General features: G+C 32.0%; 1 long non-coding RNA gene and 1 pseudogene across 1 annotated transcript in view; one reads left to right on the top strand and one right to left on the bottom strand.

Annotated features, from left to right (window-relative positions):
• LOC107503208 overlaps window positions 1-9,877 on the top strand; it is a 68,085-nt gene extending 58,208 nt beyond the window's left edge. Inside the window, exons 3-4 of the long non-coding RNA XR_001595167.2 lie at window positions 8,691-8,752; window positions 8,847-9,877. This is a non-coding gene — a long non-coding RNA (uncharacterized LOC107503208). The remainder of the gene's footprint in view (window positions 1-8,690; window positions 8,753-8,846) is intronic.
• On the bottom strand, window positions 3,964-4,867 carry LOC107503207 (annotated as a pseudogene).
• Window positions 9,878-15,324: the final 5,447 nt, after the last annotated feature.

Genomic DNA, 15,324 nt, shown 5'->3' with positions numbered 1-15,324 from the left:
TTGTCTATTTTATTTATTGCTATTTTAAATTAATTTTATTTTCTTAAATAACATTTTTGTCCTTGATATTATTATTTAAGTTTGCAAGCTAAATTTACCTCTCATTTTTCCCTTTACAATCTGTTTTAGAGGTATTGTTTTATTAAATTTAAAAAAATTGTTAGTCTATTTTCAGTGTTCAAATTGTTTGAGCAAATTTTCTTCTGTTTCAACTTATATAAACTAGTCTCCATCCTGCATAATATAATCCTTGCTTTTATTTACAGGTTTTAGTTTGCATTGTTACCATTTCCATTTCTTCGTTTCTCTTTTTTTCTCCTGCTTATGCAACTTTGTCCAGATCTTTTCTTTGCTCTTTGACATATCCTGACCATATTCTCACCATATCTATATCATTTGCTTTCCCTGCTTTGTTACTGTTTAATACCAAGTTTATTTTTACTGTTGTTTTAACCACATTTTACTGTTGTTTTAACCGCATGACAGGTAAAGGAGAAAGCTTGAGTGAGGCAGTATGCAATCGTTATTAGAAAACCCAAGCTCTGCCTTGGTTTCTGTAATGATGTTAAATGCCTACACTCTGTGTTCTCAATGCTTTCCATAGAACTTAGCACTTAGTAGATGCTCAATAAATGATTATTGAGTGAAAGAAGGAATAAATATCAAAATACCTGTCATGTAATTAGATAGTTATTACCCTTCTGCAACAGATTGTTTCCTCTATTCATTGTGCAATTCGAAATTCATACTCCAGTTAGAATTAGCAGACTCATTCAATGCTACATAAAACTGAAATTGGCACACTGTTGCATTCACTCATATTTTATTAGCTCAATCATTGCACCTGGCAGAGCCTGATATTGAGGAAAAAATATATCTGCCATTATGGAGGAGGCACTAGAAATACCAGTAGAAAGAGGTATATACTTCTCTTTGAGTGAAGGGAAGAAATACGAACAAAAATACACTTTAAGCTGTTCCACCCCCTTTCCTGCAGGTGGCCCTTTCTAGAACTCATCAATCTTAATGAATGTATCGGGACACAGCCTCGGATTGTTATTCTTCATATTTGAGGCTAGTTATTAAAAATCGTATGGCCTCTGTTTGCCTATCCTATGCCCTCCCCACCTCCACACCAGTTTATATGCTTCAGTAATCTTTACTTTCAGCACTCTAGGTGGTTTTTCCAGTTTCTAGAATCATGTGTTACTTTAACAGGCATTTTTAAAAAGATTTTATTTTTAATGTTTATTTATTTTAATATTTAAAGAAAATGATACTGTGATATAGTTCAACTCTGCCAACATCTGTTCAGGAGCAAATTTTGGCTGAGATCTTTAAAGCAATAATATGTATTTTGTTATTATTTTATATTATCATTTATCAACATCACAATCTGATAGGTAAGACAGTTTTATCTAATGCATATTTTTGTATATTTGACATATGGTACATTTTAGATAGTTATTATGGTGTTATGCTTCTGTCAATATTTTCTTTATTGCTTATTAATACTATTCATATCAAAAACTTGAGTATTTCATTTATTTAATTGAGAATTTATACTCTTTTATAAAAAGCTCAGGAATGAAGACACCTCAATTTGCCGATGTTTTAAATTTTACATTAACTTCGTCTTGTAAACTATTTTTTGAAAGCCATTAATTCTTTTTTATTTATTTTTTAATGTGCCATTCAACTTAAACATCTTGACCTACATTATGTTTTGGTTCCTAACCTTGAAGGTAGAACCACTCCTGGACTACTTTCCCATGAGATTGGTCAGAAAGATGCCAGAAAAGTCCTCAGAACTGCTCAAGACCTGAAGAAAGGATTTGTTATTCTTACCTCACCTCCAACCAATCAGCTCCCAGCACAATCCTGAACTCCTAAGCCATGGTGTCTTGTGATTTTGCCCTTTATAATGTGTAACCTATAAGCCATCGGAGAGCTAAGTTTTTAGAGCATAAATTTCTCACCTTCGCATTGGTCAATTAGATATTAAGCTTTTTTTTTTTTTTTTTTTTGTCTATACTGCAAATTCCTGCTCTTGCATTTCTTTGGACCAGGGTGAACAGGCAGACTGAGTCAAGGAAAACAACATTGAAGTTTTGATAACAAATCCTCATTGTCCCTAGCATTTGTTATTGTTAGGTAGCTGGTCAGACATAAGCGATAGGGGGAACAAAAGAATAGGGGTCCACCCTAGAGACTGCCCAAAAAACATCCTATTGATAGTTAGAGAATCCCTCCTGCATCCCCAGAGACAAAGGAAGGGAGGGTCATAGTCTTAGTTGGCCTAATCTGGCTATAGACGTCTGCGCAGAAGGTCATTATGATACTATGTTTGTGGCCGGCAGTTCATGAATCTAATTATAACCGACTATTCTGGGTAAGCACATGCGCACTAGGCAAAGAGTTACATAGCAGCCAGATGTCAATCAAAATGACCTCACTTGCCATTTACCTAGGAATGCTTTTGGAACCACCCATCATGATCCAAATATAATGCAGACATTCCCACTTCTGGGTCACCTTCTTTTGTGGCCTTTTGGTGTTAGTTACAGCACTAGGACCATATGGCCCCTTGGGGCATACTTTGTCTTTCTAAAATATACTTTTAATAAATCTTTTCTAAACTTCACTGACCTGTGATTTTTCACTGCATCACTTGAGGAAGAATTGAGGGAAAATGTTAACTACACTTTTGCGCCAACGTTATCCCTCTCCTCTCCCATGCCGTTGGGGCGACATCGAACTTCATTCAGCCCCAAAGGTGACATTATCTCTTGCTTTTTGATAATAGCCATTCTAACAGGTATGAAGTGATATCTCATTGTGCTTTTGATTTGCATTTGCCTAATAATTAGTGATTTTGAGTACCTTCTCATGCCCCCTATCCAGAAATGTATTGCTAAGACCTATGTCAAGAAGCTTTTCTCTAGCTTTCAAGTCTTACATTTAAGTCTTTAATTCATTTTGAGTTAATTTTTGAGTGATATAAATAGGGGTCTAGTTTCATTCTTTTGTATGTGAATATCCAATTTTCCCAGCACCAATTATTAGACTGTCTTTTGTCCTTTAAGTATTCTTGGCTTCCTTTTCAAATATTAATTATTATTGTTGTTGTCTCTTTAACTATCTTTATCTCTTTTACATTACAAGATATGAATGTATCAACTTATTGTCCTTTCTTTCTGGTTTAATATATATCATTTCACTCTAAGGCGCTTGGATTTCATAATAATTTAGAAAAATGCGGAGGTGTTTGTTAGGTAGAAATATGTTGGCATTAAAGCTAATTGCCCAAAGATTTACGAGAAGACACCTTTAAAGGCACAATCATTATGGTAATTGCTACAATGAATGCTGTGAACTTTCAGTTGTTAAGCAGTGCCCTAGAGAGGTGTCATTTCTAACACATTAGTTTTGATATGGCATCTCTTAGGCATTTGCCAGTGAATGCCAAATTTATTATTGAGTATATATTTCTAGAGTTATTTATTATTTATTAAATCATCCATAATCAATAAAAAATATCATTCTAATGTATAGATCTAATAAAAAAGTATAGAGACTTAGATTTTAATATCTATGACAATAAAATAGCCTAAAATAAATTGAAGATTTTTAGTTGGTTAAAAAGCAATTTTAAGAAAAAAATAGGCTAACATTACTAAAAGTACAATTCTACAGCCACCTGGTTTATCAAAGCAAATACAAATGACAGATCTTATATAGTTTTACTAAGCAAAGACTTTAATGGATAATAAATTAGTTTTTACTGTTCATAAAGGATAAAAGTAATTTAGGATAAATTATCTAAGTTATTATTAATTTAGGATAAAATATTTGTTTAATTTAGAAAGAAAAATTCTGTTTTTTTTTTTAGGCGCTTGCCCAACAAGTTTTTTACTATCTTTATATGAAAAAAATCTTAAAAGAAAATTGCAGTTTTGTTTATTAGCTCTCAGCAGCCTGTTTTTCAGCTCTAAGGAAGCTTGCCTTCTTCTGAGCTACCAGATCTTTCTTCTGTCCAAGAGACATTTTGGGATGGTTCCACCTCTTCTTTTTAACTTCTGTGTTAGGCTTCTTCTCATAGACTGAGTTCTCTTATATAGCAGCATGAGCTTTATTATACATCTCCTTCATCATGTCTGGAGTTACGTTGTTTTATATGTATTGAGAGAATTGTTTCTTGTAAGCATCTTCATCTTCTTCCGTTAGGTAACACATGTAATCTGGAATATTCTGACTCATGATGTGCTTCCGGTGTACTTCTTCATTGAATTCCTTGCTTTCTGAATCATAACCAGGGAATCATTTGGTACTGTGAAGAACAGACAAGCCTCTGTCCACAGCTCCCTTCAGAGCCCCCAAAACTTTATTTCCAGTATTAATTCTTGCAAGCCCTGAATCCAAATAGCAGGTAAAGGCACCAGATTGACCATCAGTGTTTTCCACATTGTATTCATCTCCCATCACCTCTACTTGGCCTTCATAGATTTTGTCTATGCCAAACCTATTGAAAAGCCTATGGCCAGCAGCAGGCCAGTATAATATACTGCAGCATAATTTATTAGGCCAACCTTCACACCATACTTTAGGAATTCATGAGCGTAAACTGTACAAACTGTCATATCTCCCTCTATACAGGCATAAGCAGTCTGACAAATGATATCTCTATTGGTTACACGAACTATCATCCTGTATTTGGATGTGTTTTACTTATTTTTATCCTGTATTAACAAACGTTTTTGGGCATAGTAATCAGTTTTACCTTCTCGTCGTCATCTAAATTTCATTAGTATCTCTTGAAGTAGGCTTTATTCTTGACAACTTTAGCAAACTCCATTCTGAGGAACAGAGACCTGTGTCTGTGGCTTGCCACAGACCTGCAGGCCAAGCACAACTCCGGGGTGGAAAAGTAAATTCTGTTTTTTACTCTTTAATTTGACATTGAAAGATGATTTGCAACTTTATATATATATATATATAAACATATTTATATATATTTATATATATAAATTTATATATATAAACATATATACAAATTTATATATATATATATCACTGCGAAAGATTAATTATAATAAAATACATCACTCAATCCAAAAGAAAAAAATTGACACTCTCCTAGTTATTTAAATTCAAGACGTGTTTCTCTGAATGTAGCTAATACTTGAACATCCAGTCAGAGGGATTTGAGTCTCATGCTGGGCTACAAGTGGCATCCTTTCAAATATCTACTTTTAGGTTGAAATTTTCAATTTCTATTGATCAAGATGGCCTTAATGTTTCCCTCAGCTTCACTAAATTTTAGACAAGCTTCTTCCTGACCATAGACCCCTGATCTTCCTTTACTTAGAGCATCTACTTTGGAACACTTGTAATGGTAAATTCTTTCTCTTCTCTTTTGAGATGTAAATCTTTTTAAAAGCCTCTTGTAGGTATTAGAACCCAGGAATGTTTCTTTCCCCCAAGGAACTGAGAACCATTTATTTGCAAGGTAATCATCAAACATGATGGTACTCTTCTCTCTCAGTTTCTGTGGAGGAGTAGGAAACTAATTTCTGCAGATGCCGTGCTCTGAGTTGTAAAACTACTTTCTGTCATATAGATATGACAAGCTTATTTTTCCTTTCTATAAGCTCGTTGACAAACATAAAGGACCTATAAAATCTTCCAGTAAATTTTTACTAGCACACTCTAGCCCTGAGAAACCCTATAACCCTCTACTTCATCAGAGTTGAGTTTAGACTTAGTTCTAGCCTGCTATTGCATTAGCCTTGAAATAAAGTCTTCCTTGTCTGATTAACTTGTTCAGCATAATTTTTGTTTTCACAAAATCAATGTTCAAGTCATTTTAGTAATTTATGAAGGAGACTTTAACTTAGCTTATTTTATTGCATAGTGGGAAAACAAAGATGGAGAAATAAAAATATCTGATTTAAAGAAGGTAACCTGTATTTGAGTTCAATTACCCTATTTTCAAATTATTAAAGGATGTAGTTCATCTTTTTCCTGTGATCACCCAATAAACATTAGCAATATATTTTACTAGGACTTCCTATAGATTGAATGTTTGGGTCTCCCAAAATTCAGATACTAAAACCTAATCCCCAAGGTGATGGTATTTAAGGATGGGAACTTTGGGTCATGAAAGTGAATCCTCATGAATGAGATTAGTGACCTTATAAAAGAGATCCTAGAGAGCTATCTCATTTCTTCTCCCATGCCTTCTCCATGGAGGCACAGAAAAACGACAGCCCTCTATGAACCAGTAAGTGGACTCTCGCCAGGTACTAAATCTCCTGACACCTTAATCTTGGATTCTCTAGCCTCTGGAACTGTGAGAAATAAATTTCTGTTCTCGATAAGCTACCTAGTCTGCACTATTTTTGTTATAGCAACTCAAACAAACTAAACCAGCACGTTATAATTACTTATCATTATCACGTATCAAAATGTTTTTTTTCTAAAGGATAGACTTGGTGATGAATAATTAAGAATATGAATAAATTTGGTCTAGAAATTATTCTCCAATATTTTGTAAAGAGATGTCTCTAAAAACTAAGGTATTGTCTTAATGAAGTTTGGTTATAATTCTGGTAAACCTTAGCATATCAAAAGATGAATCAATTTAAATGAGAAAGAACACAATAAAGTTTATGTAAAAAGTATATTTATTATTCCAAAGTGGTAAAGCAGAGCCATTAGGAGATTTCATAGACATATCTTCAAACAGTAGTGTCTAATCCTCAATGATAACACAATTGACAGCACACCTTCAGTCTCCATATTCTTTCTAGCTGTGTGATATGCCTTTGAAATAATATTAATGTTTCAAGACATAATTTCACTCACTAATTTATAGTTTCTTTCTAAAGGTGTTCTCTGAATTATTTCATTTAGAGCTCTGCCCAACTCAATTTTGTTTAGAAAAGCCAATAAAAGAAAATCAGAAGCTATCAAGAAGGCCAATAGATTTTCTTCATAAAAATGACAATTAAAAATATCACAAATATGATTAATAGACAAGCAACATTTTGAGAGAAATACAACAAATATATAAGGTAAAAGATTAATGTATAAAGGTTTCCTAAAGTGAGTATAGAAAATTAATCAGAATAATGGACAAAGGAGAGATTAAAGTAAACTATAATTTGTCAATGAACAGGAAAAGATACTCAACAAAACAACCAAATTTTAATGAAAAAAATATTAAATTGTTCATCTATTAAATTATTTAAAGATATAACATTAATAACAGTACTATCGATATTAGAGTGGTATTTTATCTAAAATGTTTATTTCTACAGAAATATTAAAAATATTTTGTATATATATGAATGTTCACTACAACATTGTTTAAAATAGCCATATATTTTTAATACAATTATACACTTACTAGGAAATGATTAAATTATGACTTACATTAAAGAAAATTATGAACACTTAAATATAATTATTAAGAGCAGAGATCTAAAATTATGTTCTAGGAAAAGAGAAAAATAGTAATTTGAAAAATTAAGTATAAGAAAAGATATTTCACCCTATGTGTGTTTAAAACAAATATATATGCTATGTCTCTACACAAAAAAAGTGCATAAAAATATTCTGCATATTTATATTAAATTTTCATGACTACAATCTATGGTTTGCTGAATGATTAGAATTAAAGCAGAGCTTTCATTTTTTATTATGTATGCCACTTAATTTTTAGCTATTCTTTATAAAATGAGAATATATTGGTGTGTTGCTAGTTTGCTTATATTATTTTAGTTCTGAAACAGGTAAGATATTAAAAAGTTGACATAAAAATTATTCCAAAATTTATTTTAGAGCAGCAATTTTACCTGCAATGATAAGTTCCATAATGTTATATTTTTAAAAAATTTAAATGATGGGAAAATAAAAGTATTGAATTACTATTACTGGATATGTCATTTCTTTGTAAAATTATATTATGTTCTTATAATTTTCATGCTATGATTATGTACATTTTTCAAAATTTATCTTGAATTGCTAACTTAAGGGGAAAATGATCAAAAGTTAATAGAGTTTATTATGAATTCTTATCAGTGGGAGTTGATTGGAGCCCTATGGTGATCACTTAGTCAAAAACATATAAACTCTTAGGTTATTTCTGATAATCACATTCTTATTGGAGACCATTTATTTTTGACATTAACTTTCCAAATTCTGCTTCCATAGAATATCACAAATCATAAATTTTAAAACCAGACTAACTAATACAGGAGTTGGACATAAAACTTTATCTGTTTTTAGTGTTTGGCTCTCCTACTTCATAGAAACAGTATCTTAGTCACTCATGTAAATTATTTCTGCTCATACTTATTCTTGTGCTTTCAATCGGTATTATAATTCATTTATCTTTTTTGGTTTTGGTTGTATAAGTAGTTATGTTATTCACTATTGGAATTTCAGAGAACTTTAAGCCTTTGTGTGTTCATTCATACTTAAGTAGAAAGAAAGCAATTTTAGTGGAGGTAATGATCTATGGTTTTTACAAACCATATATTAAATCTGAGAAGCCCTTAATAAATAGTAGCCTTTTCTTTCTCCTGGTTTCTGAATAGACTAAATGTCAATAATAGCTAATATTTCTATAGTTTTTATTTATTAAAACTATATAAAGTGACTTGAATTTTATTCTCTCTTTACAGATTAGTAAAGTGAGGAACAAAGACATAAAATAAGTTATCCACTAGTAAGCGGAGAGCAGCAGGTATGATTTGAATCCAAGCTATTAGGCATCAAAGTTTTGTTTTCTTTCTTTTTGATTTGTTTTCTTACTGTGTTATGTTTATTTCTACCTTTAGATTGCACTTCAGATGGGATATCAAATCAATTTAGAAATGAAGAAAACTTTCACAGAGCCAACATTCAAATCCAGGCATTCTGACTCAAGAAACCGAACTCTGAACCCCTGTTCTATGCTATCTATGTCTATTTCTATGTCTATATCTTTGTTTAATACCTATCAATTTATCTATAGTTATATAGTATATATGTGGATATGTATTTGCTTAATTTGAAGAGCATGTAGAAACATACACTGTTATTTTATTTCAGGGAAAATACGTACTTCATAAATTACATATTCCCCAAAACTAGCTTATCAAGCCAAAATCAAGGCTGACATGTGGAGCTTATCTTGTTCTTGATGTATGGTCTGTGTATGGGATCATTTACTTTGCTGTGAGCCAGAGACAATCTACTATGGCCTTCGGAGAATGAAAACTAAGGGGAGTTTCTTGTTCCCCAAACAGAAACAGAATCTTTATGAAATGCCATAGTTGTCTATATATCACTTCTAGAGAGGAATCAAATGAGAGTTTTGCCTCTAAGAATCCCTAGAATTGAATCAACAGTCTCTGTCCTCACTCACTGTTAAAGTAGGGCAATTGGTAACTTGTGGGTTAGGATTCGTGTTTACAAGAGAACCTATAGAAACATTAAACAAAGGTATTCAACTTTACTAAGCTTAAATCTCTCCCTAGGCAAATTAGGGATAGGAATTAAATACTATAATATTTGCAATAAGCTTTTGGTAAATAATAAGTCTCCAATAAAAACACAAATTTTCACAAAATAAAAATTATCATAATCACTATTTCCCCCACTTCTCCAAAGGAAAAAAATCTTTTGTGAGAGGAAGGAGATAGTGCAAACAATATAGGTTAGGGGCAGAACAAGAGCTTAATCTGAGGGTGAGCCTGGGAAAACATACCCCTGGGGAATGCACACTTAAAAAACAAGAGCCCAGGAATGGAAGAAAGAATTTAGAGACAGAAGCTGAAAATTTAAGAAACTTCATTTTCAAATTCAGCATTTTTCTTTTTTGGAATGACTCAGGGGAGTTTAAGTAATAATTCTCTAGAATTATGTTTAAAAACTCTAAATATATTTATATTTACTTTACAAGAATATTTATATTGAAATCTGGGAATTCATTCTCATACAAAAAAGTTTATAATTGGAAACAAATTATTATGATCCCTTAGGAAGAACTTTTTTAGAGCTGAAAAAGATAGCCATGATACAAATATGACATTGTTATCTAAAATCCTCTCTTGTTTCAATGCAATAAATAGAAGTAGAATGGTGTCCACACAGGGGTAACTGTGTGAATATTAATAAGTAGTTTAATGCCTTCTCTTTTATATGTTAAAGCAATCAAGCAAAGACATCTCCTAAAAGACAATGAGAAATGCTAGATATTAAAAAAAAAAAAAAGCTGGTGGAAGCAGTGATGTATGTTTTTTTGCAAACCATATATTAAACCTGAGAAGCCTTTAATAAATAGTAACCTTTTCTGACTACTATATATGACAGAAGTTCTAATAAATGTATGAAGAGTGAATTACTACTAAGTCTGACAAAGCTGATACTGACCCAAGTGCATGAGAAGATTTACACATATATGCATGCTGTTGCATTGTTTTTAATAGCAAAACTAGAATCAATGTAAAATCGATAGACTTGTTGAATTATAATATTCCCATACATAAGATATCATTTACTAATTAGAAAGAATAAGATAGATCTAGGCATATAGACATGAGAAAAAAATCTAAGATAAAATGATAAGAGCAAATTGCATACTAGTGTTATGTATATATGTCTAAAACTGTATATTATATATGTGTATATATATAACTATTTGTATAAAAGATGTGTTATACGTAAATATATGTTTACATATACTTGTTTATGTTCAGAATATTTCTGGAAATATATAAGAAAACAAAAAGTGGCTACCCACAGAAACTGAAAGGTGAGACTGAAAGATCAGAAGATTGTATTTTATGTATTTTTTATTTTTAATTTTTTATTAAAGTGATTGAATTACAATATTATTTGAGTTTCATGTGTACAATATCATTATAGAACATACATATACCTTACAAAGTAATCATCACAATAAATTTAGTAACCATCTCTCACCGTACAAAGTTAGTACAATACTATTAACAGTATCCCCTATGCTGTCCATTAAATCCCATGACTTTTTTATTTTATAACTAAAGGTTTGTACCTTTAACCCCCCTTTAGCTTTTATCAGAAGATTTCAAATTTTATTTTATTTTACATCCATGTATTAGCCCTTTAAAATGTTTACCAGGCATGATATTTTTTCTCACAATATCTTTAGGTTATTTTAAAGTTTTGTTGCAATTGTTTACTTCCTTACATTGAGAACGTCAGAGACACTGATCCTCCCCACCACATACAATGGTACACCTTTCATTTCTGATGGTGAAAAGGAGAGCTGGCTATTTCTCCTTGATCCTCTTCAGTGTAGGCCAAATAAAGCACGAGAACAAAATAGAAAACAACACTTAGCTGAAAAGCAAGCAGTTGAAATTTGAACCTTCTTGACTCTTTCTTCTTGGTTTTATTTGCTGAAATCTCAAAGGACTACTCTGGCGAAGAGTGATAACTACATAACCATAAAAAATAATAGAAATGTAACTGGGAAAAGAGAGCAATTCTATTTAGTATTAGAGAAAAGGATTTAAAAAAGAGTAAACTTAAAGAAAAAGGAAATAATTATATAAACATGGCATCATGTCCATTAGCAGCTGGACTGTGGACAGCAAATACCAGTGGCAAAGGTTATTAATGCTGATCTCAACAGCCTGATCAGAAAGTTCATGTTTCTAGGAGGAAACACAACCCATAGCTATAATTTCTAATTCCATGACCATGTATGAGTCAATACCAGACCTATGCACATCATTTCTTCACTGTCTGGGAGCTCTGCTTTACTGTAGAAGGACATCATAGAAGAAATTGTGCCTCGTTTCTCCAATGAACAACTAAATCTCTCAACCAAAGTGTTAAGAAATAGGTTGCAAAGAAATTTATATGAAAAATATACAACGCAAGATTACATATGTCTATGTATGCATGTGAATGTGAATACATGAATACACATGAAAATATCTGAAAGTTTAGACATTAAATTCACCATGGTTACCTTTTTAAGATGAGCGAGTGAGTTTGTGTATTTGACGTGGAAAGATATTAATTTATGCTTTTTGAGTTTTTAATGATAGGTTTTATTATTTTGTTAATAAGACAAAGTAATTTTCATTTATTTAAAAAGTAAATAAAAATAGAGAAATAAGTTAATAGGTATACTATAGGAAAAAAGGACCATCTACTAAATTTAAGATTTTATCTGATTTTTTAAATGTAAATTTAAGTTTTGAAGAACTCTTACTTTGAGAAGCTAGATAAAATGTTTATGTTTTTATTCCCCATGCCAATTTAGACACTTTCATTATTCACTTAGGCCTGTAGAAGACATGAACATAGGTGAGTTTCTCTGCTCTGCAGACTCAAAGTCCACAGATTATTCTATAATCTATACTGCAAAGAAAGAATTAGCAAGTAAATTATCGAGTTTATAGTAATTTATGTCTTCTAATTTAGTATCTATTAATAAAGTCAGTACTTTTCTGTCTGGTTACTATTTGTCTTAGTCTGAATTAGTTCAAAACTCAGGGAGGAAGAAAGGGGTTATTGAATAAGCTTCTTTCAATTATTTTATTTTTCATAAAGTATAAGCATACAAGTTTGCCTCCATGGAAAATAAGTAACAATTTATCCTATTTTATATGACAAATATAACCTCAGAGAAATCCCCAAGATAGAAACCTTTCACTTAAGTGAAATAAATCTAGAAATTAAAAATAAAAGTTTAAAATTAAAAGTTACCGATAAAAAAGGTTGAAAATAGATAATTTTATTAAATAAGAAAAAAGTATTTTTGACAAATAAATTTATGACTTTGTTACAGCTCGGCAGAATGTAGAGTATTTGAACCAGTGAATAAAAATATTTTTAAAGAGAAAACTGTCCTTTCCACACTAATTTGTGCATCCTGAATATTTCAAATTAATATTAATATTCTTTCCAGACATTTCACATTACAATTCATCTTAAACTCAGAGTCCTCAAGAAGAGACAGAGAGAGGAGAAAGAGCATACCTTCAAATTACTACTTTTTAGGTCACTTTCCCAAAGTTGCTTGGAATTAGCAAGACAATAGAATATCAAAAGATGATTAAAAATTAAACTGGCTAAGATTTGCCAAAGCACGTATCTCACCAAATAGTATCCTAATCTCTTTCTCTGTTACTTATCTGTACTTCCTTAAACCTAGTTTATATTTGTTATACATATGTGAAAACATTCCTGCTTCACATTCAACTGTAAACTCCTAGGGGAAAGTTATCGTTGAAAATAATCTTTTAAAACTCTATGGCAAGCACAGGACTCACCTTTTTCTCCTCGCCTCACCCCCCTCTCCCCACCACCCCATGATTTCTCTAACTTTGGATGATGTATCAGTCAGGTTTCTAACATGACCCTCAAATTGAGTAACTGGAGGAAAGTTTAATAAATATACTATTTTACAAAGGTCTGGGCAGGAAGCCAAATAAGAAAAACACAGGTAGTAAAGAGTATCCTAGTTCTACCAACGATTCAATGATAATATGCTGAGGCCCAAGTGGTGAGCGGAGGGATTTATAAAACCCACAAAGAGAAAGAACTTTCATGGGACACAGCCTGCCAGAGAAGACCCCACAGAATAAAACCAGGACTTGCCTTATTCTCTGCCCACTTTTGGTGCTATAACAGTACTCTCCATTCTCTAGTCTTAACTGGAGCACAAAAGATCTCATATGTGAAATCCATAAAGGTTAGTTCCAAGGCATTAAGTAGAATGGAAAAGGGTGAGCTTGTATTTCGAGGGACAATCAAAATAAACTCAGCTGAGATACCATGAAAGAATGATAGTAAACATGGGAAATGGTACTAAGCCTCAAAACTGACAGTCCTATATAATAACTGTTCATCTTTGAGACAGCATATCAATGCCCCAGCAAAAATAGAGGGTAGTGAGGACACTGATGATATTGAACCAGAGGTAAACCTCAAGGTCTTGCATTATATTCAACCCTCTTGGTAAGCCATCCTTAGAAATATCTTCGACTCTTAATAAAATAGATTCACAATAGAGTTAGGCTATTGAAACATGCCTTTCTACTTACCCAAGAGGAAACTTTCAAGAAATACAATGTGAAAACAAAAGTATAACCTCTAACCAGGGAGAGGAAATTGTGCATTTTACATGTCTCAGGCTAACCTCTTCTCTTTCAGCTATAGGAACCACTCTATCTGTCTGAATTGTCAAGGTGTGCTTCTTTTTTAAAGAAGTATCATAGAGACTTGATCGGTTTCAATATGGGTATGATATTTAGAATATGCAGTGAATTTGAGGTAGTATTGTACAAATTGGCTTAAGAGAGTAAGAAATATTTTAATTATTAAATATTTGTAGATGTCACTCTAAATAAATTAAGCATTATGCCAATAATAATAAAATTTCCTGCTTCTTGGAGTGTCTTAGAAGGGCATAAGCCAGTAAGAATGAAGCCTTGTTTTTGGTCTAGTCAGATGAGATCCAGTTGGGAGCTGTTCTGCTCTGCTGGACAGAGTTGAAGATTTCATTCAAATTAGGGCATGGAGCTGGTGTGGTATGTATTTTGGACAGAAGTTAGGGGAGAACTGTGGTGAAAATGAGGACTGATGTCATATACATTTTGCTTAATGAGATGATGTTTGAGACCCAACTAGAAGTCTATTATCTTCTACAACAAACACTGGGAAATGAATATAATTAAAAATGAGATACCAAGATAGCCAAGTAATAGTCCAAGAGAAGGTATTAATATCTGACATTAATATTAATAGATCAGAGCCACATCAAAGTGAAGAGATAAAGCCCAGACCATAAATATATTCTGTAATGGTACCATCAAAGATAAAACAAGAACTCTCCCCCAGCATGCACACCCAACCTCTTAAAGGGCCTGGCATATTTGGATAAGCTCAGCTTTAATTACTCTAACTACTTAAAACCAAATAGAATAATTTGACAGTAAATGATACAAAAATATCTTTATTAACTTTTACTTACTGGGATTTTTTTTTCTTTTTTTTTTAGTATTATTATGTACCAGGCACTTTTTTAGGCACTGGAGGCTACAAAAACAAATGAGACAGACAAAAATCTAACCTAATAGAGTTATATTCAAGGGCACAGGACAAATAATGAGTAAAAAAAAACAGATGCATAATAAAATATAAGTAATGAGATATGAAGAAAAATAAGGTAGTATAAGAAGACAGAGCCATTGGACATGCTGTTTCAGATAGGGTGGCATGAAGATGACATTTGAACATAAATTTGAATAAAATTTGAGAGCCAGCCTTTAAATT

This window comes from Rousettus aegyptiacus, unplaced genomic scaffold (assembly GCF_014176215.1).
Source record: "Rousettus aegyptiacus isolate mRouAeg1 unplaced genomic scaffold, mRouAeg1.p scaffold_m13_p_13, whole genome shotgun sequence".
NCBI classification, from domain to species: domain Eukaryota; kingdom Metazoa; phylum Chordata; class Mammalia; order Chiroptera; family Pteropodidae; genus Rousettus; species Rousettus aegyptiacus.
This window is presented reverse-complemented; position numbering and strand designations above follow the sequence as displayed.